Consider the following 23,024-nt stretch of genomic DNA (forward strand, 5'->3'; position numbering starts at 1 on the left):
CGAATTCCCTTTCCCTCTGTTTCTCCTCCCGCTCCCACTGTCTCTCTCTCTCCCTCTCTCTCTCCTGCCTTTCTAACTCTCTCTTTCTCTTGCCTTTCTAACTCTCTCTCTTGCCTTTCTAAGTCTCTCTCCTTCTCTTGCCTTTCTAACTCTCTCTCCTTCTCTTCTCGCTCCAACTGCCGTACCCGGAACTCGTGCTCGAGTCTCAGTTTTTCAAGCTGCACCTGTACCGCGTCTCCGGCAGGTTTTTCAATAGACACCACCTCCAGCTCGCCTTGGAGAAACACACCTTTAGATACATAGTGGTTTACGATAGCTCTGTGTATCTCCTGTCTCCTCATTGTCGACTTCCCCTTAGCAAGATTCAATTGTTTGGCCACAGCTACCAGTTCCGATTTCCTGGCATCCTCTAATGCCTCCAAGGTCGGCGCCTTTATAATTTCCTCAGCCTCCATTTCTGCTGTTTGTCTTTTCTTTCTTTCGGGAATTTTGACCCAATCAATTTACTCCGTCCCAAATTTAGCGTTCAAAATCGCAGACGAGAACCCCACCTATGTTACGTACCCTGTAACTGGGTTGCCAAACCAGCAGAAATGGATCACTCAGTTGGAGTCTGGATTACTGGAACTAAGAAAGTTTTATTAAAGAAACAAGCAACACAGTACTCTAATCAAAAGGATAATGAATGCAACAGTTCAGCAATGATAAACATACATGTACACAGAATTCAGATAACAGGATCAATCAAGCTCTATCATTGTCTAGGGGTAAATGACCAGTTTCAAAGTGACGCAAAGTTCAGTTCAATTTAGTTCAGTTCAGTTCGCAGTAATCGCTGCCGTGGGAGATGGACAGTGTGGGGGAAGGAGACAGAGAGCAAAAACGAATGAATATTCAAGGCTTCCACACAGACCTTCGCAGTCAGCTTTTGGGCGAGTCCTTTGTGATGTCATCTGAGGTCACCGACCGTGACCCCTCCGTTTCCAGATACGATCGTTTCTCTGCGGTGAACCCAGCACCCAGGCAAGGGTGGACACACACCAGGTTCCCGCCGATCATGCCTTTCCATCCTGTGCGTCTATGGCCCGATACTTCCCACCGACTTGTGAGAGACGCACCTCTTCCAGGGTCTTGTTACCTCGGGTGTCGTGTGTGTCCTGCCTTAGTGAACCTGTCCCGTTTTTATCCCCCTGCTGGGGTATCGCCTGTCCATCACTACCAACAGTTCAGGGTTCAAAGGGGGAGCCGATCTTGACAGCTCTCCTTCCTTCATTAACATCTCCAAATGCTGCTCCATTGTTTTCCTTATCTCTCTCTCTCCTGAAGACAGGTGGCAGACCAACTGCTGATTCCACTGGTGCCAGCCCAGGCCAGCTACATCGTGTATTCTTGTCACAGCATAAAGACCTTTGGCTGCAATAGCTTCAAGAGGTGGTTCAACTAAGTACTGAGCAAAGGGGGATACTTTTGAACTGCTGAAATTTCAATTGTTGAATTTTTAGTTTTTCATGTTTTATAATTGTCCATGTTTTTGGGCTCTTCTGTGAAAAAGGAGCATGTGATTCACAAATAAAAATTCTCAGTTAAATTGATCATAATCCCTGGTCGTAATACTCATATCCCTGAACAAAGGTTTGGGACTGAATACTTTTCCTTAGATAGGAGCCCAAAATTGCTCACAATATTCCAAATGCATTCTGAGCAATGTCTTATAAAGCCTCAACTTTCTTGCTTTTATATTCCAGTCCTTTTGAAATTAATGTTAATATTGCATGTTCCTTCTTTACTATTGACTCAACCTGTACGTTAACCTTGAGAGAAATCCTAAACAAAGATGCCCAAGACCCTTTTGCGCTTTTGACTTCTGAATTTTCTCCCCATTTATGAAATAGTCTACAACTTTATTCTTCCTATCAAAGTGCACAAACCCCAAACTTGCCTAAACTGTATTTCATCTGCCACCTCTTTGCCCACTGTCTCAACTTATCCAATTTCTTCTGCAGACTCCCTGTGTCTACCTCACTACCTGTTCCTCCATATACTGTATCTTGGTATCATCTGCAATCTTGGCCACTGTGTCATCAGTTCCTGCATCTGGAACATCACTGTATGAAACCACCTTGGTTTCCTCAGCTGCGTAAGTCTAGGGAAGACAACCTCCGGCCCCGCCAGACTCATGAGATTGAGGTGCCCTTGATCCCACCCCAAACCTCGGTTTGTGTGTATGCTACGTCATTGGCTACCCTGTTACAAATTAATGCCACGAAATAACACACAGTACACTGCATACAATTAAAGGAATTATATTTATAAATCTTAACTGAAGGGTTAGTAAAGAATAACAAAAAAGGGCCCATTCTAATTAAACAGTCAAATGTGCAGAAGTTGGAGCTCATCTGGAACTTCTCTGTCACTCATGCCCTGGGCCCTCGGTCAACGTGAAAGCACACACCACCTACCGAATGTTGCTCGCAATCCACCTCGAACAAACAGGTCTCCCACCAGATCGTAAGCTACGACCGGTTCTCTCCAGTGACTTCTCTCTTCATCTCCCCTTGAACAAAAGCCCCAAGCCCAACCTTATTGTCCTTCACCAAGAAAACCTCCCCCTAATTGGATGGCACATGTTCCACATCATCCCTTTATCTTCAACAGTTACCCAAACAGGCTGACAGCAGGACAGCAGAACAGCAGCTCTTATAGAGCTGCTAAATGAAGTACCTACAGCATAACAGTAAAGATGTGAACCAGGGCATTACACTCTCCCCGCCCCCACCACAAATAGTCATGTCCTCATGACTTTGGAATAATTTGTCATCCCATCATTAATAACACTGTTTTCAAAGGAATTTTGTGATGTCAGAACCTTCAATCCATTTGTAGATGGTACAGGTCGACCTTCACTAATCCGGCACCATTGGGACCTGAGGAGTGCCGGATTAGTGAAAATGCCGAACTACAGAAAGATTACCGAAGGAACCGGATTACAGGTAGTTGGATTAATGAAGGTCGACCTGTAGTGACATATCTCACTAGGGGGATGTTTCCCCAGTGCTACATAGGCCAGTCTATCTGGGGGACTCCTGACTCTTTGAGACCTCCTTATCCCATCATCTACATCTTCAGTTTCAGACATTCCTTGGGATACCTCTGGTCTATATGGTGAGGCGTTTCCCCAGTCTATCACTCGTTCCTTCCTGCAACTCAGATCCCTCTGCCACTTGGCTGAACTCAGCCTCATAAGTTACTTTAGAGCCCAGCCCCCTTCATGGTCCAGCTGCAAACCTGCCTGAGCACTGCTAATCCCCCCATTTCATCTGCCTCAGCGTGAGAAAGGTTGGGAATCTCTTCCTCAATTATTGGGGAGTTAGCAAAAGGCAGCATATACCACACCCCTATTTCCCCATCCTCCAAGTCCATATCCCATTCAGGGGCAGGCGCCAGTTTAATCGTTCCTGCTTCTGGTCCTTCAGTCTCACCATGTTGCCACAAAGTCCTCTTACTAGGTGTAGGGCCCAGGTCAGACTCTGGGTCAATATGCACCTCTTGTCCCAGAGGTAGAATATGGTTCCAATGGAGAATCTTGACAGGCCCATCCCCATTTTCTGGTTTCACCCGGAAAATTGGTACATTTGGCATCTGACTCTCCACTACATAGGGTGTAGCCGTCCAGCAGTCAGCCAATTTATGCTTGCCAGGTAGCCCCAAGTTCTTCACAAGGATTCGGTCTCCAGGCATGAGTTGGGAGAAACTGACCTTTTGATCATACCTCCTCTTATTTCCTTAATTTTGCTTGGTAGCCAAGACCTCAGCTAATTCATAAGCCTTTTTCAGCTCCCTTCTCGTATCAGCCACATTCTTCAGATAAGTCTTCTCTTTATCAGCCTCACTCATAATACACACTCAAGTCCAGCACACTGAACTACGTCACACCACTCAGACAGGCCAGCACCTCCTCAACTCTCAGGACTGCATACTGGTCGGGGGGACACACATCTATACCTTCCCATTCTTCTTCCTGGCCACTACTACTGGAGAGGTGTAAGGGCTTCTGGACTCAGTGATAATCCCAGTTTCCTTCAGTTTCCACCGATGCTGCCAAACGTCCTCCACCTCTGCAGATGTCAGTCGCCGCAACCTTTCTCTGGACGGAGTGCCCTCTGTCACCCAGAGGGTGTGGCGAGTGCCCTTGGAACAACCCACACCAACTCATCAGTAGAAGACATCTTCCAGCTTCAACATTTTCTCTATCACTTTCTCTTTCTTCTTCCAACCTCCATGTACCAGGGAGTCCCCAAAGTTGAATGACTCGGCAGTCATCCTTCTTTTCAGAGAGAATTTCTTCCCAACTTGTCTCAGAGGGACACTGGACATTACCGTCACCAGGAAGAAGTGTGTCATTGGCATCCCCTGCCTGGGAGTGATCTCCCGCTCCGAAGTGTTCCTGACACTCACTGTCATTCTATTCACCTATACAACTAAGGGCTACTGCAGTTCGGGCCTCACCAGTACCCTTGAAGGTAAGCCTGACTCCTCTTCATGGTCATCCACCAAGAGGGCCTCGGCCTCAGGCATTCTGGGAAATTTGGGTTCCCCATCACTCTCACTGCCTCCCCAGGCTGTAACACAACTGGTTTTGACTGGGTGAACCACACAGTCCTTCGTTTACGATCATCATCCAGCCCAGTGCAGCCACGCACTTCCTCAAAAGCAGCTTGGAACACAGGGTGAATGGACAATGCCTTCAGAAAGCTCTCTCCAACTTTCCCTTTGCAGGCTCCCACTAGCCTCCTCACATTAGGAGTATTCATCCCCAGGAGAATTGAAGCTTCGTCCCTCTCGATCGGGTCCGGACAAACCAGCTCTAATGTATCAGGGACCTCAGCTACTCCCACATCTGCCTCTAAAAACTCCAGCTTCAATGACAAGTAACCATCGTACGGATAGTCATCCGTACTAGGACCCCAGATCTCTAGTGCACTGAGTTACGTCAATGGTAAATGCGTCAAATACCGGTTGTAAAACAAACAGTACAGCAGAGTAACCTGAGAGCCGGTGTCAAGTATGGCTCTGGCATAAATACCCTCGATCCGTAGCGATACACTGGAGCTTGGCCCCACTGAGCCTTCAGGACTAGGGTGTCTTGCTTTCGGGTGTTCTTTGATATATTGCTGGGAACGTGATCCCCCTGAGAAGCCAGGATGTTCCCTCACTGGGTCACTCCGCTTAGGTACCCGGGGGCTCACTCTCCAACGGGTTTCCCGTCATTCACACTCCCGCCTGAAGTGACCCTCTTCACCAGAGTTATAACAGACAATATCGGCCACTCCCCTTTTCGCGGGATCCTGGTCTCACTAGCAGCCCTCTGCGTAGTCCGTCCCCTTAGGGGATTCGCCTCCCTATCAGCTCTATCGTGCGCGGGGGGGGGGCCGCACCCGCTGATAACAACCGGAACATCTCAGTCCTAAACTCTGCCACGAACTCCTTCACCACTCCATGGGGTGGGTTATCAGTGATCACCTCAGCCAAAGGGACCACTACCAAGGACTGTACCCTGCGGACGGAGGCTTCCCGTGCCTCCATCGCATTCTCCTCCTCTCTTACTTCTCTGATCAGCTCGACAAACAAGGGAGGGGGTGCATCTTACGGGACATTCGGAGGCCCCAAGTGATCAGGTCCGGCAAATGGGCACCTTTCACCACTTGGTCCATTCTTAACTGATTCACCTCAACCATTTGAATGGCCCTTCTCCACTACAAGCCATTTAGCTGCCTCCCTAGCCAAAAAGTAGGCAGAAAGCTTCTGCCCCTTTTCCTGAAACATGTTCTGAAACCCTGTCATAAGCTCCAATGGGCTTCCCATCATGCCAAACACCTTTTCTAGTGCTTGCATGTAGGCCATAGAGGTAACAAAGGGGTTCTGTGTCTTTACGGATCTCACTACGTCAACAGACGGCCCCTTCATACTTTCAACCAATCGCTGTCTGTTTTCATCATCAGGGCACTGCCACTCATCCAGCAACTGAGGGATCTGCTCTGCCCAAGTCTCGTACTCCTCTTTCCACTTAGGGGTGGGCTTTGTTCCTGAGAAAAGGCTGAGGCTGCGATAGCTGGGACTTTGAACCTGGGAATTTTGCCATTTATTCACCAGGGAAGTAAGAGCTATCAACTCAGAATGCTCTGCCCTCGCTAGAGGACTCATCAGACCTTCTACATCAGACCAATCCTTCCCTTTGCACCACAGAAACGAGAGCGACTTGTCTTTAAAGTCTCCTCCCCCGCTACAGGAAATTCAGCTTCCAATTCGGCACACTCGCCTTCACTCCTCTCCTCCCGGGAAATGTGGACAACCCACAGCCCCCACTCTCCCCGGACCCCAACAGTACCAGACAGTTCTATTGCCATTATGTCAGTGCTAGCCTGAAATAAAACAAAGTCTTTGTCCGCCATTTTATCAAACCTCCACTCCACCCCTTGCAACATCCATAACCACGTATCATACTCATTTAACCGAACAATAGTTTAACACAGACATAAACACACAACCTACTGGATCAACGCTCAGGGCAATCACACAGCATCCAATGAAATCGATCCCAGACGATTCCCCACAATGAAACCACCTTGGTTTCCTCAGCTGCGTAAGTCTAGGGAAGACAACCTCCGGCCCCGCCAAACTCAGGAGATTGAGGCGCACTTGATCCCACCCCAAACCCCGGTTTGTGTGTATGCTACGTCATTGGCTATCCTGTTACAAATTAATGCCATGGAATAACACACAGTACACTGCATTCAATTAAAGGAATTATATTTATGAAGCTTAACTGAAGGATTAGTAAAGAATAACAAAAAGGGCCCATTCTAATTGAACAGTCAAATGTGCACAAGTTGGAGCTCATCTGGAACTTCTCTGTCACTCATGCTCTGGGCCCCTCGGTCAATATGAGTGCACACACCACCTACCGAATGTTGCTCGCAATCCACCTCGAACAAACTGGTTCCAACCAGATCGTATGCTACGACCGGTTCTCTCCAGTATCTTTTCTTTTTATCTCTCCTCGAACAAAAACCCCAAGCCCCACCTTATTGTCCTTCACCAAGAAAACCTCCTGCTAATTGGCTGGCACACATTCCACATCATCCCTTATCTTCAACAGTAACCCAAACAGGCTGACAGCAGAACAGACTACTCTCACAGAGCTGCTAAATGGAATACCTACAGCATAACAGTAAAGATGTGAACCAGGGCATTATAAGTATAAAGTGGAAAATTTTAAAAATTAGTCAAATCCGAACAGTAGGGGAAAAACTACTTGTTTTTCAACTGAGAAAAAAGGTTACAAATTCTGAGCATGAAGGCCTGAAAATTATAAACTTCCTGTTTTTGAATGAATCATAGTTTAGAAATTCAAACTGAATATAGGATACGAGTATAAAATCTTGAATACTTTCCTTGCAGTTGATTCTGCGTCTTCTTCAAGGCACACATAAAATGTTTTCCTTACTCACTGAAAAGTTAAAGCATGGATTTACTAGCCAGTGATGAAGGATAAAAGCTGGGGCCTCACACCTCCCATGCATCGAGAGTCCTGAATTCCAGTTTCACCTGAGTGTAACTCTCAAGTCACCACAGCTGACACTGATTTGTCATGATGTCCAATGGGAAGTTTAGATATCCTCATATCTCCTGGCATTTTGGTTGTACAATCTGTACTTGAGCATGCACCAGTTCAATGCGGCAGAAGTCTGCTGAACTCATTGATTTTAATGGAAAGATATGGCCCTGAAGACAACAGCACTTCAAGTAAATTTCCTTTTTATTTTGTTTAATTGATTTTCAATTGTGTGCATGTTTCTAAGATTTTAGTTTATGCCTTTATAGCTTAAATCATATTTAACTGTATTTATATATAAATAATGTCTGATAGCTTTTGAATACTGTATTTACAAATACCATTCAATTTAAACTGCAGTCTTGACAGTCAGTTAGCCTGGGGTCACAGATTCACTCCCTGTTAAGGAAAACCAGGATGGGTAGAATCTGTCTTGTTCAGAGGCCATGTCTGGTTCTCTCCAATCAGCTGGGAGTAAGCATTGAAATGGAAGTCTGGTGACACATTACAAGAATCAGCATGCTCCTAGAACAAATGACCAGAAATCTAAGACAGTTCATCAGACCAGTGAAAATAATCAACCTACTAGGTTATAATCATAAGACCTACTAGGTTATAACCATAAGACCAATCGACATAGGAGCACAATTAGGCCATTTAGCCCATCAAGTCTACTCCACCATTTAATCGTGGCTGATCTATTTCCCTGTCATAATGAGATGAGGTATTATGGTACTCTCACATAAATGCACTGTTATGGTTCTAAAAGCAGTGGACCAAAGAACTAGTGATGTTTCTTGAGCCTACTCAACCATTCAATTTGATTATTGCCAATCCACTGTATATCATAGCTCTAATCAATCATCTTTCTTTCATGCTAATAATCTATTTTTTTAAAGTTGCAGTAATAAAGATTGTTTACGAATCCACACTAAGTTGCTCATCTAGATAATTTGTCCTTCAGTTTCATTTCCTCTGTGTGGAGAAGCAGACATCATATATTTGGCATGAAACAAATGGGGAAAAGATGCCAAATTCTATGGAACATGACTGTTCAACAGAGCAAGCGTATTATAATTTGATTTCAGAGCCCAATTAGATGCAGACTGTGCCTGCAGAAATTTCTTTCTCAATCAGTGATATAGCAGCAAAGAAGTTGAGAAAGTAAACTGTCTGCAGAATTGGATTGTTCAACTTTCAAAACGCTTCCCTGCACTCTTGACTCAACAAAGCGTGGTGTTCAGTTAAGTTTTCTTATACTTAAGGAGAGATCAGTCAGTTTTTTTAATAAGCTGAAACAGAAAGCACTGGACGATGGTGATGAAAGTGTTGCAAAAGTGGAATTTAAAGGTAGTCATGGGTGGATTGATTGGTTTCTGAGGCGAGGGCAGCTTCATAGTTTAACGTTTACCGGAGAGAGTGCTTCAGCTGATAATGAAGCTGCCAAAAAGTTCCCAGCAGAACTGAAGAAAATAATTACAGAAGGTGGTTATTCGTATAAGCAAGTGTTTAACTGTGACGAAGCTGCAATTTATTGGAAAAAATTGCCGAGCAAGACATTTATTTCGATAGAAGAAAAGCAGGCTAAGGAACACAAGGCATTGAAGGACAAGTTTACCCTAATGCCTATTATTAACATCACTGGTGATACTGTCCTTAAGCCTCTACTAGTGCACCATTCAGAAAATCCGAGGGCACTTAAAGGCATTGAGAAGAAAACACTTCCTGTTGTGTTTCGTTCACAATCCAAGTGGTTGGAATATCCTAAAGTGCTTTTTACTGAGTACGAGTGGATACGTTAGTCCTTTTGTTGAAAAATACTGTAGAGAAAATAACCTCGATAATAGGTGTCTTGTGATTGTGGATAATTGTGCTGCTCATCCACCTGGCATTACTGAATATGGCGGTAACATTCGTGTTGTGTTCTTACCGTCGAATACGGCATCGTTGCTGCAGCCGTGAGGCCAAGGCCTAATAGCCACAATTAAGGCTTACTACACGCAAAATGTGAAGCGTTTTATTGTAAGTACCATTGACAGAAAGGGCAACTCCAAAGCGTCTTTGCGAGAGATCTAGAAAGAATACAGTGTAAAACTGGCAATCGCCAACATTGGAGATGCTCTCGATAGGTTAACAGCCTCTGAGAAATGGCGTTTGGAGGAAACTGTGTCTTTCCGATTCTGGTAAGTGAAACTACACTGTACATACATTATTTCTATTTTATATAGGCTGTATATTTATCATATCATTCCTGATTTTACTATATGTTACTGTTATTTTAGGTTTTATGTGTTATTTGGCATGATTTTGTAGTTTATTTTTGGGTCTGGGAACGCTCGAAAATTTTTCCCATATTAATAAATGGTAATTGCTTATTCACTTTACGACATTCCGGCTTACGAACCATTTCATAGGAACGCTCTGCTCTACCTTCGGATAGCAAGGGAAACCTGTATTAGCTAGTGCATAATGTGCGCATTATGCATATGAAAATACACCAAGTATACTTAATTCAGAAAGTCTTTATAGACCTTTTAAGAAAATAATTAGTGACTAAGAATTGTAACCATTAGAGAAGCAGGAACATCATCAAATATATGTAAGTGCCACTGGGCAACAGTCATTGAGACAGGCTACCACGCTCTTCTTGGGCACCGGTACGATTAAAGCCTGCTTGAAGGAGATGGGTACCACACATTACCAGAGCCAGAAGTTGAAGATATCTGTGAATACCCCAGCCAGTTGATTAGAACAGGTCTTCAGTACTCGGCCAGGTACTCTGTCCAGGTACTCTCTTCTGTTCTAGTTCTCCATAATCCTCAACTCCTATATCTATTGCAAATACTTATCTATTTCCATTTCAAATATACATAATAATCTGGTCTTCACCAACTCAGGGCAGAGAAATCCTGAAATTCACTGCCCTCTGTGTTAAGGCAGATGGCCAAATGGTTGTTCTTAAAGCAACCCCTTACAGAACCGTGAGGTGTAATTTCAGCAGATAGCTTTCCGGATGAAGTACATCTCATTGCCTCAGTAAAGCATCCAGCATAATCAAAGACCAAACTCAACCCGGGCGTTCTCTCTTCTCCTCTCTCTCATTGGACAGAAGATACAAACATCTGAAGTATGTCGTTGTCGTGGCTCTCCCTCGAGGTCGAGGATGATGGTCTTCGTTCTGAAGAAGTGGCCCACAGAGTGAAGATGCCTGTGCATGTATTTGTTTAACGTGTACTTGATGTTGCACTCCAAGAAGCACACGACACTTCACAAATCAACCAACTGATTTCAATGGCATGGAAACCACGATGATTGGAGCTGATGGATTTGCTGCAGCCTTCAACCGCCTTCACAGCCGTTGAGTTCAAAGTAACCGTCCGCCTGTTCCACCGTTGAGGTCTTGGTTGGATTGTTCTTTGTCAGAGACCTCACCCCCGACCTTACCACCATGGGTGACCCTACCAGGAGCATAGCTCCAGACAGCATTGCTCTCAAGATCACAGGAACGCACAAGCTTCTCTACCACGACAAGGTGACAATCCACAAAGAAGATGTATGTACCACTAGGCTCAAGAACAGCATCTATCCCACTGTCAGGTTCTTGAATGGAGCTTATATTCTCAGATAGACTCTTGGCCTCACAATCTACCTCTTTATAATCTTACACTTGCTCTGCACTGTTTCTGTAGCTTTTACACTTTATACTGCATTGTTACTATTTTACTTTACTCTGGCTCAATGCACTGTGTAATGATTTGATCTATGTAAACAGAATGCAAGATTAGATTTTCGCTGTATCTTGGTACATGTGACAATAACAAACCAATCCGGATGCACTACTTTTCTTAATACATATGAATGATTTCAACTTGGATGCTCAGAGCACCATTTTGACAAATGCAGATGACACAGAACTCGGAGAAATAGGGTAGGTGAGGATGATAAAAATAGACTTCAAGGAGATATAGTCAGGATGACTAAATGAACAGATAGGTGGCACATTGATCATAATACATTGAAGTCCAAAGTATTATATTTCAGAAGTAAAAATGAGAAAAAGCAATATAAATTAGAGTGAATAATTCTAAAAGGAGTGCAAATACAGAGAGCTTTGAGGATTATGTGTATAGATCACTTTAAAGTGGCAAGGCAGGTTCAGAAAGTGGGTGGAAAAAGTACACAGGTCAGGGTTTATAAATGGAAGCAGAGATTACAAGAACATTGAATATATGACGGAATTTTATATAGCCTTGCTTCAATCAAGCTTTTGGAAAACTTTGAAGGTTATGGAGAGAATGCAAAAGAGAATGGACAAAATTATTCTGAGAGACTTGGGCTGGATATGTAGACCATGAAAAACAGAAGATACAACAGTGCAGCTCTGTATAGGCTCTTCGGCCCCATGATGTTCTGCTGTTGCGCTGACCTAATCTACTCCAAGATCCTGGGTTATTCTCAAATAGATGGAAAGGAAGAAATTGAAAGAAGATCTTTCAGAATCATAAAGACTTTCATCATGATCTTTTAGAATCAGGAAGAGTAGAAAGAGAAAAATGTTGCTGGCTATGTGGATAGTGTGATAAGAACTAGGAACATATTAATCACTCTCTTTCTTGAAAACAATCACTACAATCAATACAAACAACAGGAATTCTGCAGATGCTGGAAATTCAAGCAACACACATCAAAGTTGCTGGTGAACGCAGCAAGCCAGGCGGCATCTCTAGGAAGAGGTACAGTTGATGATTCAGGCCGAGACCCTTCGTCAGGACTAACTGAAGGAAGTTAGTAAGAGATTTGAAAGTGGGAGGGGGAGGGGGAGATCCAAAATGATAGGAGAAGACAGGAGGGGGAGGGATGGAGCCAAGAGCTGGACAGGTGATTAGCAAAGGGGGTATGAGAGGATCATGGGACAGGAGGTCCGGGGAGAAAGACGGTGGGGGGGGAACCCAGAGGATGGGCAAGGGGTATAGTCAGAGGGACAGAGGGAGAAAAAGGAGAGTGAGAGGAAGAATGTGTGTATAAGAATAAATAACTGATGGGGTACAAGGAGGAGGTGGGGCATTAGCGGAAGTTAGAGAAGTCAATGTTCATGCCATCAGGTTGGAGGCTACCCAGAAGGAATATAAGGTGCTGCTCCTCCAACCTGAGTGTAGCTTCATCTTTACAGTAGAGGAGGCTGTGGATAGACATGTCAGAATGGGAATGGGATGTGGAATTAAAATGTGTGGCCACTGGGAGATCCTTTCTCTGGCAAGCTTATTAACTTTGCCTCCAACTTTCACCCTGCCCTCAAGTTTACCTGGTCCATTTCCGACGCCTCCCTCCCTTTCTAGATCTTTCTGTCTCTGTCTCTGGAGACAGCTTATCCACTGATGTCTACTATAAGCCTACTGACTCTCACAGCTATCTGGACTATTCCTCTTCTCACCCTGTCTCTTGCAAAAATGCCATCCTCTTCTCGCAATTCCTCCATCTCCGCCGCATCTGTTCTCAGGATGAGGCTTTTCATTCAAGGACAAGGGAGACGTCCTCCTTTTTTAAAGAAAGGGGCTTCCCTTCCTCCACTATCAACTCTGCTCTCAAACGCATCTCCCTCATTTCACGCACATCTGCTCTCACTCCATCCTCCCGCCACCCCACTAGGAATAGGGTTCCCCTGGTCTTCACCTACCACTCCACCAGCCTCCGGGTCCAACACATTATTCTCCGTAACTTCCGCCACCTCCAACGGGATCGCACCACTAAGCACATCTTTCCCTCCCCCCACCCCCCCCCGCTTTCCGCAGGGATCATTCCCTACACGACTCCCTTGTCCATTCGTCCCCCCCATCCCTCCCCACTGATCTCCCTCCTGGAACTTATCCGTGTAAGCGGAACAAGTGCTACACATCCCTTACACTTCCTCCCTTACCACCATTCAGGGCCCCAGACAGTCCTTCCAGGTGAGGCGACACTTCACCTGTGAGTCGGCTAGGGTGATATACTGCGTCCGGTGCTCCCGATGTGGCCTTCTATATATTGGCGAGACCCGACGCAGACTGGGAGACCGCTTTGCTGAACACCTACGCTCTGTCCGCCAGAGAAAGCAGGATCTCCCAGTGGCCACATATTTTAATTCCACATCCCATTCCCATTCTGACATGTCTATCCACGGCCTCCTCTACTGTAAAGATGAAGCCACACTCAGGTTGGAGGAACAACACCTTATATTCCGTCTGGGTAGCCTCCAACCTGATGGCATGAACATTGACTTCTCTAACTTCCGCTAATGCCCCACCTCCCCCTTGTACCCCATCCGTTATTTATTTTTATACACACATTCTTTCTCTCACTCCTTTTTCTCCCTCTGTCCCTCTGACTATACCCCTTGCCCATCCTCTGGGTTCCCCCCCTCGTCTTTCTCCCAGGACCTCCTGTCCCATGATCCTCTCATATCCCCTTTGCCAATCACCTGTCCAGCTCTTGGCTCCATCCCTCCCCCTCCTGTCTTCTCCTATCATTTTGGATCTCCCCCTCCCACTTTCAAATCTCTTCCTAACTCTTCCTTCAGTTAGTCCTGACGAAGGGTCTCGGCCTGAAACGTGGACTGTACCTCTCCCTAGAGATGCTGCCTGGCCTGCTGCGTTCACCAGCAACTTTGATGTGTGTTGCATGATAGCAACCTCCCTGTTTGCTGGAGAAATTGTGGAAATCAAAATGCAAACCATTATCATATTTTCTGAGAATGCCCCGTTATCAAAGACTATTGGAGTGGGATACACAAGACATCTTTAAATGTGAAACACCCTTAGAAAGTAAGACCATATATTTTGGGTATGTACCTCAAGAATGGTTGAAAAGAGATAAATATTTAATGAATATACTGCTGGTGGCTGGTAAAAAGACTCTTACCAGGAAATGGTTATCACAGGAGAGCCCAACTTTAAATGTATGGATGGAAATTACAATGGACATTTACAAAATGGAGAAGATAACAGCATGTTAATCATAAGTTGGAACAATTTGATTCATACTGGGAAAAATGGTTTAACTACATAACACCTCATAGGCCTGATTTTATTCTCACAAGTCAATGAATATGTTGTAAAAAAAATCACTCCCTACTTTGTACATAGATCTTTTCTTTTGATTGTTCTTTCTTTCCTCTCCTTTCTATAAGTGTATACCTCAGATAAATATTATGTGGAGATTTGTGACAAATATGACTATATGATATATATGTACAGTATCTGAAATACATCTTATGGAAAGTTTTGTTTGATGATGAACTTCGATAAAAAATAAATTACAAAAAAAAAGTGGACAAATGTATAACACACAAAAGAATTTTCAGGGCTATAGTAGGAGAGCAAAATAACTGGGACTCACCGGATTTATTCTTATAGAACCATTATAGACTTGCGGCTCAAATGGCCTCCTTCCATGCTACACTACACAATTCTTATACTCTCCATTCAATCATCAGGCAATGCTGATCTAATTTATATCTCCATAGCTGACTGAGTTAAGTTAAATAACATCCAATCCATTTCAATCACACATTGCCTCTCTTACAATTCACCAGCTTATGTTGTGTTTCACTGCAAAGGCTCTGCAGTTAAAAGCACAGGAAAACAACTGCTATCATATGGGTGAAAAGAAATTCCATGCAGGTCTACAGTATGTCAGAACTGGTGCATCCTTTGCAATGAAAAAGAATACACATAACAAAAACACAGGACTATTATGGGTAGAAGTACTGCACCAAAAGAGTCTTGAAAACTTGGAAACTTCACAACATCATGAAATTGAGATCCATTACATGCTTGTCAGAGATTAGGATCAGGTATTTTAGATCATAAGTTCAGTCATCATAATGAAAAATAAGGAAAAGATGAATATAATGAAGTGATAAGATCAAAGGAAACTTACAATATGTCTGTTATCCAATGTACTTGCAGATTTAGAGAGGATAATAGTGCCGGCCTCGCATCTGTGTTTTTTAATAGTCATCTTATCCAGAGTCGTTAAGCCCTTGTGCTTTCTGTTTAATCTTGACTTTTACTTTGACTGGCATAGGTTTTCAGCCTACCGTGATTGCTTAAAGCAGACTTCCAATTACTTATTATTATTATGAGGTCCTTGTGTGTGTGTTTGCAGAATGATCTGGCTCACAGTGTCGCTTGGTCAGGCCACCGATGATTAATTGGAATTCCAATGAATTAATTTTTGTTTCTGTCTCAACGTGGGAGTTTTTCTCTCCTCCACACGTGGGTCCAGTCTCCCATCAGTGCATTCTGTGACAGAAGGACCCCGCGCCATAAATGGACCCACTGGATGATCAACAGCGGCTTGGACATCGGTCAGCTGGAGGCAAGGGTACCTTTGTTTCTCAGTGCTTGGCCTGAGGTTACGTTCTGAGTTTCTTCAGTCCATGTTCCGAGCTTCTCTAGTCTATGTTCAAGGTTGTTAAGGTTTCCTGAGTCTCCCATGGCCTTCCATGTTTCTGAGTTTGATGCTATGTTTCCGCATTTTATTCTATGTTTCTGAGTTATATGTAATGTTCCCAAGTTTTCTAGCCCTGTCTCAAGAGCATCAGGTCTGTTTCAAATTTACCAATTCTGTCTTGAGAGCATCAGGTCTGTTTTGAATTTATGAGCACTGTCCTAAAAGCATCAGGTCTATTTCAACTTTACCAGCCTTGTCTCAAGTTCCCCACGACTCCTGGGCCATCGAGAAGGGAGGTACTGTCATGCGCTGTGCTGGCCTGCTAGTTGAACCAGATAATCATGACAACATTTACACCACATCTGCAGTTTAATGTCATTAAAGTCTAGTTGGATATTAAATCATTCAAATCACCAGTTACCCTCTATTTTGTTACAATGAATGAGCTGTAATATTTTGCTGTTATAGTGAAATCTGACATTTAAAAACTACAAGCAACGCACATCAAAGTTGCTGGTGAACACAGCAGGCCAGGCTGCATCTCTAGGAAGAGGTGCAGTCGACGTTTCAACTACACCTTTCTGTTAAATATACATAAAACTGAAAATTGTCTTTCTTTAAAAATTGCATTCTTTTACAAAAATCTGAATTCTGTATTACACTTTTTGATTCCAAAAAATGCTTCTACATTCGATCAAACTTCTCATGAAAGACTCATGAAAAAGGGAATTGTCTCCTTAAAGTAAAATTCGTGCTTATTCATTCAAAATGTATCCTGTTACATTTAATCAAAATGAAATTCCACTCTTTTTGCATGTTATCAGATTGCAGGTTCCTTTGATATCTTTATTAACTATGTCTTCATTTTTGTCATTATGAAAATTTTAAATTATTCGCAGTATATCTTTTTATCTAAGCCACTAAATAGTTAATATAACAGCTTCTCACTTATTGTACTAAATACCCTGAATATTTCTCAAACCCATGCCAGTTCTGCTAACCAATTGTTAATTTTTTTCTCTCTAAAAGAGAAGTGAGTAAGTGAAAATTCCTGACAGGAATTGAGCTAGGGATAACTACTTCAAATCTGTGCTGGGTTTTTACACTTAGATGGTGAATTTTTGGAAATATTACTAAGGATTCCCCTTACGTACCTCAGCCCAAATTTCAGTTCCTTTACAATATGCCAAACAGGATACACGTTCTAGGAGAAAGAAAAAAATTAGTCAAATAAATCAGACCATGTCATTCATCCTGTTAGCCATTGTTGTGGTAACAATGGAAAAGTCTTATCAATCTTACTATAGAAATGACTGTGAATATTGGTGGAGTGGGGTGGGATGAGGGCGTTGGAGAAGAAGGGGTACAAAGATGGTCTTTGCCAGCAGTACAAAGTTGCTCATAACAAAAGGGCTAATTTATACAAAATGATTTTATTATCTAGTAAAATCATAATCTGCTGCTCAAATTAATATAATACTCTGTGTAATATTCTATTTAGCATTTTGTTCACTTCCATAGGATCATTCTTAAGTGACAGCTTTCTAATTATTTCTCCTGATTCAGAAATCTAACACTAGGCATCAAGCCTGTGGTTTTCTGTTGCATTCCTTATCATTCCCTAATTGCTTATGGCACCCAACGGCAACTCCTTTGCTTGCATCTTCAAAAACAGTTCTATTTCCATCTTTAATATCTCTATTTCTCCCTTTCAGGGTTCTTTTGAAGACCCTGACCTGGAGTTACACACTGACTACGGTTCTTTGTTGGAATGGGACCCAATCTTGTGGTTTCACAATCGGCCGCTAATCAGCATGCCAAAGGCTTGGCCTAAGATTTCAGTACAGATTCAGAAGCCTGGGATCTTGAGGAACTGGAGATGAGCGGATCGAGAGTCAGTATCGCTACAGGAGACCCATGTGTCATTGGGGGAGTCGGAACATCTGCAGTGTGCCTGGGAACCCGAGATCTTTGCGATCTTCAGGCACAGAGCTCGAAAAAAGCGATGTAACTGCCTTTTAACATTATAAGCCAGCAAATAGTTTGTTATGTCTCCCCGCTCATTGGAAAATGGAGTCACCTCTTTCTCCCTTATGAGGAGAGAGAGAGAGCCTGCAGCATGTCGAATTATTGGGTGAACAATGTAGTCGTAGGGGTAACTGCAAGTCTGTATCTTTGCTATTGCTTGGCTCACGCTTGAGTGCTGGTAGCGGGTGCGCATTATTTTTGCCGGTGGGGGGAGGGGATTGTTGCTTGCTGCCGCTTATGCGCGGGAGGGAGAGGAGCTGGGGTGGGGGGACTTTGGGGTTCTAACATTTAACTGTCATTCATTCTCGGGGCACTCCTCTGTTTTCGTGGATGGTTGCTAAGAAAAAGTATTTCAGGATGAATATTGTATGCATTTCTCTTGACATTAAACTGTACCTTTGAACCTACGTCCAGAACTGCAATGACAATTGGCCCAACTATAGCACAGCACATTTTCTACTGTTTTGGCAAATTATTACTTGCTGACCTGCATTAGATTCATCCACTAAACAAAAGGGCATTTGGCAGGGGGAGAAGGAAACAGAAACATAGAATAATTTAAGTGGTGAGAGACAGAAAAGTAATAGTGCTCATAAAGGCTATTACTTATAAATGAGTTATTGATTGAGGGAATCCAGCAAAGATTCGCCTAGGATGGCAGGTCTGTTGCATGAGGTAGAGGATTGGGTTGGGCTGATATTCTCTAGAATTGAGCAGAAAAACAGATGATCTCACTGAAATGTACATCATTTCATGGTGTTTTAAAGGGTAGCTGTGTAGATAATGTTTCCCATCACTGAGGTATCAAGGACCAGAATACTCACCTTGCAGGTAAGGGGTTGACAAAAAAGGATAAAGCGAGAATTTTTTTTTGTCCAAGGGAAGTTAATCTTTGACTGTAATATGTAGCCTGCTTGGGTCATTAATGACAAAGATTAACTATCCAAGTAATAATTACATTTACAACAGAGATCAAAAGCTATTTAAATATTAAGGGATTCAAATAATATAGGAAAGTACAGCCGAAGTAAAAGATCAGCCATGATCTCATTGAGTGGCAGAACAGGCGGATGGGGCTGAATGGCATACTCTTTCTTATAATTCTGATGCTCTTTCAGACCAAGTACTTTTCAGAGTCAGAGAGTCATGGACATACAGCACAGAAACAGGTCTTTCAGCCCAAATGTATACTGGTCATTTTTTTTAGATTTTAGATTAGATTATGAGGACACGCAGACCTCTTTTATTGTCATTTAGTAATGCATGCATTAAGAAATGATACAATTTGTTCCTCCAGAATGATATCACAGAAATACAAGACAAACCAAGACTAAAAAAAAATTTTCTTTCTGACACCAGGTCTGATATATAGCTGTAAAGATTCTGCCCCTCAGCCTCTCTATTCACTTTATGTTTACCTATAATTTTACATAATTTCTGGGATGCCATTTTCAATTCTTCAAGTTTAATAAAAACTCTATCATTTAACGCTATCATTATGCTTAAGTAACTCAGGCACCATTGTAAATTAGAAGGAACAGAAATCCCAAGCTTTAGGATATCTTGTTGAATTCTTATTCATATTACTCATGTTAAGTTTTGAGAAGTAGGATCACAAGGGCTGTAAACTCAGAATTACTGCTTGTGCCATGCAACAGTGAGTATAGGAATAAAGTGAGGTGGAGGATAAATGCGTAGCTGATGGAGTGGAGCAGGGGGCAGGGATTCAGATTTCTGGATCATTGGGACCTCTTTTGGGGCAGGTGTGACTTGTACAAAAAGGACGGGTTGCACTTGAATCCGAGGGTGACCAATATCCTGGCAGGGAAGTTTGCAAAAGCTATTGGGAGAGTTTAATCTAGGATTGCTGGGGGGTGGGAACCAAACTGAAGAGACGAAGGAAGGGGTGGTTGACTCACAAATAGAGAAAGCTTGCAGGCAGTGTAACAGGGAGAATAGGCAGGTGGTAGAGAAGGGATGCGCTCAGACTGATGGTTTGAGATGTGTCTATTTTAATGCAAGAAGCATCATGAACAAAGCGGACAAGCTTAGAGCGTGGATCAGTACTTGGAGCTACAATGTTGTGGCCATTACAGAGACCTGGATGGCTCAAGGGCAGGAATGGTTACTTAGGAGTGCCAGGCTTTAGATGTTTCAGAAAGGTCAGGGAGGGAGGCAAAAAAGGTGGGGGCATGGCACTGCAGATCAGAGATAGAGTCACGGCTACAGAAAAGGAGGAAGTCATGGAGGGATTGTCTACTGAGTCTCTGTGGGTGGAAATTCGGAACAGGAAGGGGTCAATAACTTTACTGGGTGTTTTTTATAGACCTCCCAATAGTAACAGGGACGTCGAGGAGCAGATAGGGAGACAGATTCTGGAAAGGTGTAATTATAACAGGGTCGTTGTGGTGGGAGATTTTAATTTCCCTAATATCCATTGGCATCTTCAGAGAGCATGGGGATTAGATGGGGTGGAGCTTGCTAGGTATATTCAGGAAGGTTTCCTGACACAGTATGTAGATAAGCCTACAAGAGGAGAGGCTGTACTTGATCAAGCATTGGGAAATGAACTTGGTCTGGTAAACAACAGGAATTCTGCAGATGCTGGAAATTCAAGCAACACATATCAAAGTTGCTGGTGAACACAGCAGGCCAGGCAGCATCTCTAGGAAGAGGTACAGTCGACATTTCAGGCCGAAACCCTTCGTCAGGACTAGCAGGTGTCAGGTCTCTCATTGGGAGAGCATTTTGGAGATAGTGATCATAATTCTATCTCCTTTACCATAGCACTAGAGAGGAATAGGAACAGACAAGTTAGGAAAGCGTTTAATTGGAGTAAGGGGAAATATGAAGCTATCAGGCAGGAACTTGGAAGTATAAATTGAGAACAGATGTTCTCAGGGAAATGTACGGCAGAAATGTGTTCAGGGGATATTTGCGTGACGTTCCAATAGGACAGGGAAAGGATGGTAGGATACAGGAACTGTGGTGTACAAAGGCTGTTGAAAACCTAATCAAGAAGAAAAGCTAAGCTTACGAAAGATTCAAAAAGCTAGGTGATGATAGAGATCTAGAAAATTATAAAGCTAGCAGGAAGGAGCATAAAAATGAAATTAGGAGAGCCAGAAGGGACCATGAGAAGGCCTTGGCAGGCAGGATTAAGGAAAACCCGAAGGCATTCTACAGGTATGTGAAGAGCAAGAGGATAAGATGTGAGAGAATAGGACCAATCAAGTATGACAGTGGAAAAGTGTGTATGGAACCGGAGAAGATAGCGGAGGTACTTAATGAATACCTTGCTTCAGTATTCACTACAGAAAAGGACCTTGACGATTGTAGGAAAGGCTTACAGTGGGCTGAAAAGCTTGAGCATATAGACATTAAGAAAGAGGATGTGCTATAGCTTTTGGAAAGCATCGTTGGATAAGTCACAAGGACCGGACGAGATACATCGCAGGCTACTGTGGGAGGTGAGGGAGGAGATTGCTGAGCCTCTGGCAATGATCTTTGCATCATCAATGTGAACGGGCGACATTCTGAAGGATGTCTCAGATGTTGTTCCCTTATTCAAGAAAGGGAATAGAGATAGCCCAGGAAATTACAGACCAGTGAGTCTTACTTCAGTGGTTGGTAAGTTGATGGAGAAGTTCCTGAGAGGCAGGATTTATCAACATTTGGAGAGGCATAACATGATTAGGAATAGTCAGCATGGCTTTGTCAAAGGCAGGTCATACCTTACGAGCCTGACTGAATTTTTTGAGAATGTGACTAAACAAATTGATGAAGGTAGAGCAGTAGATGGATTTCAGCAATGCATTTGATAAGGTACTCCATGCCAGGCTGTTTGAGAAAGGAAGCATGGGATCCAAGGGGGCCTCGCTTTGTAGATCCAGAATTGGCTTGCCCACAGAAGGCAAAGAGTGGTTGGAGATGGGTCATATTCTGCATGGAGGTCAGTGACCAGTTGTGTGCCTCAGGGATCTGTTCTGGGACCCATCCTCTTTGTGATTTTTATAAATGACCTGGATGAGGAAGTAGAAGGGTGGGTTACTAAGCTTGCTGATGACACAAAGGTTGGGGGTGTTGTGGATAGTGTGAAGGGTTGTCAGAGATAACAGTGGGACATCGATAGGATGCAGAACTGGGTTGAGAACTGGCAGATGGAGTTCAACCCAGATAAGTGTGAAGTGGTTCATTTTTGTAGGGCAAATTTGAAGACAAGAATATAATATTAATGGTAAGACTCTTGGCAGTGTGGAGGATCAGCGAGATCTTGGGGTCCGTGTCCATAGGAGCTCTCAAAGCTGTTCTGCAGGTTGACAATGTTGCTAAGAAGGCATATGGTGGGTTGGCCTTCATAACTGTGGGATTGAGTTCAAGAGCCGTGAGGTAATGTTAAAGCTATATGAGACCTTAGTTAGACCCCACTTGGAGTACTGTGTTCAGTTCTGGTCACCTCACTACAGGAAGGATATGGATACTATAGAGAGAATGCAGAGGAGATTTACAAGGATGTTGCCTGGATTGGAGAGCATGCCTTCTGAGAATAGGTTGAGTGAACTTGGCCATTTCTCCTTGGAGCGATGGAGAATGAGAGGTGATCTGACAGAGGTGTATAAGATGCTAAGAGGTATTAACTGTGTGGATAGTCAGAGGTTTTTTCCCCAGGACTGAATTGGCTAGCACAAGGGGCATAGGTTTAAGGTGCTTGAAAGTAGGTACAGGGGAATGTCAGAGGTAAGTTTTTTACACACAGAGTGGTGGGTGCATGGAATGCACTGTCAGCGACAGTGGTAGAGGCAGATACAATAGGGTCTTTTAAGAGACTCTTAGATAGACTCATGGAGCTTAGAAAAATAGAGAGCTATGCAGTAGGGAAATTCTAGGCTGTTTCTGGAGAAGTTTACATGGTCAGCACAACATTGTGGGCTGAGGGGCCTATAGTGTGCTGTAG

General features: G+C 43.5%; 1 long non-coding RNA gene across 1 annotated transcript in view; it reads right to left on the reverse strand.

The window, feature by feature from the left end:
• Window positions 1–23,024, reverse strand: part of LOC134346373 (uncharacterized) — a 162,913-nt gene that overhangs the window by 116,521 nt on the left and 23,368 nt on the right. The window contains exon 5 of the long non-coding RNA XR_010017923.1: window positions 17,197–17,246. This is a non-coding gene — a long non-coding RNA (uncharacterized LOC134346373). The remainder of the gene's footprint in view (window positions 1–17,196; window positions 17,247–23,024) is intronic.

The sequence above is a fragment of the Mobula hypostoma genome, chromosome 1 (genome assembly GCF_963921235.1).
Source record: "Mobula hypostoma chromosome 1, sMobHyp1.1, whole genome shotgun sequence".
NCBI lineage: Eukaryota > Metazoa > Chordata > Chondrichthyes > Myliobatiformes > Myliobatidae > Mobula > Mobula hypostoma.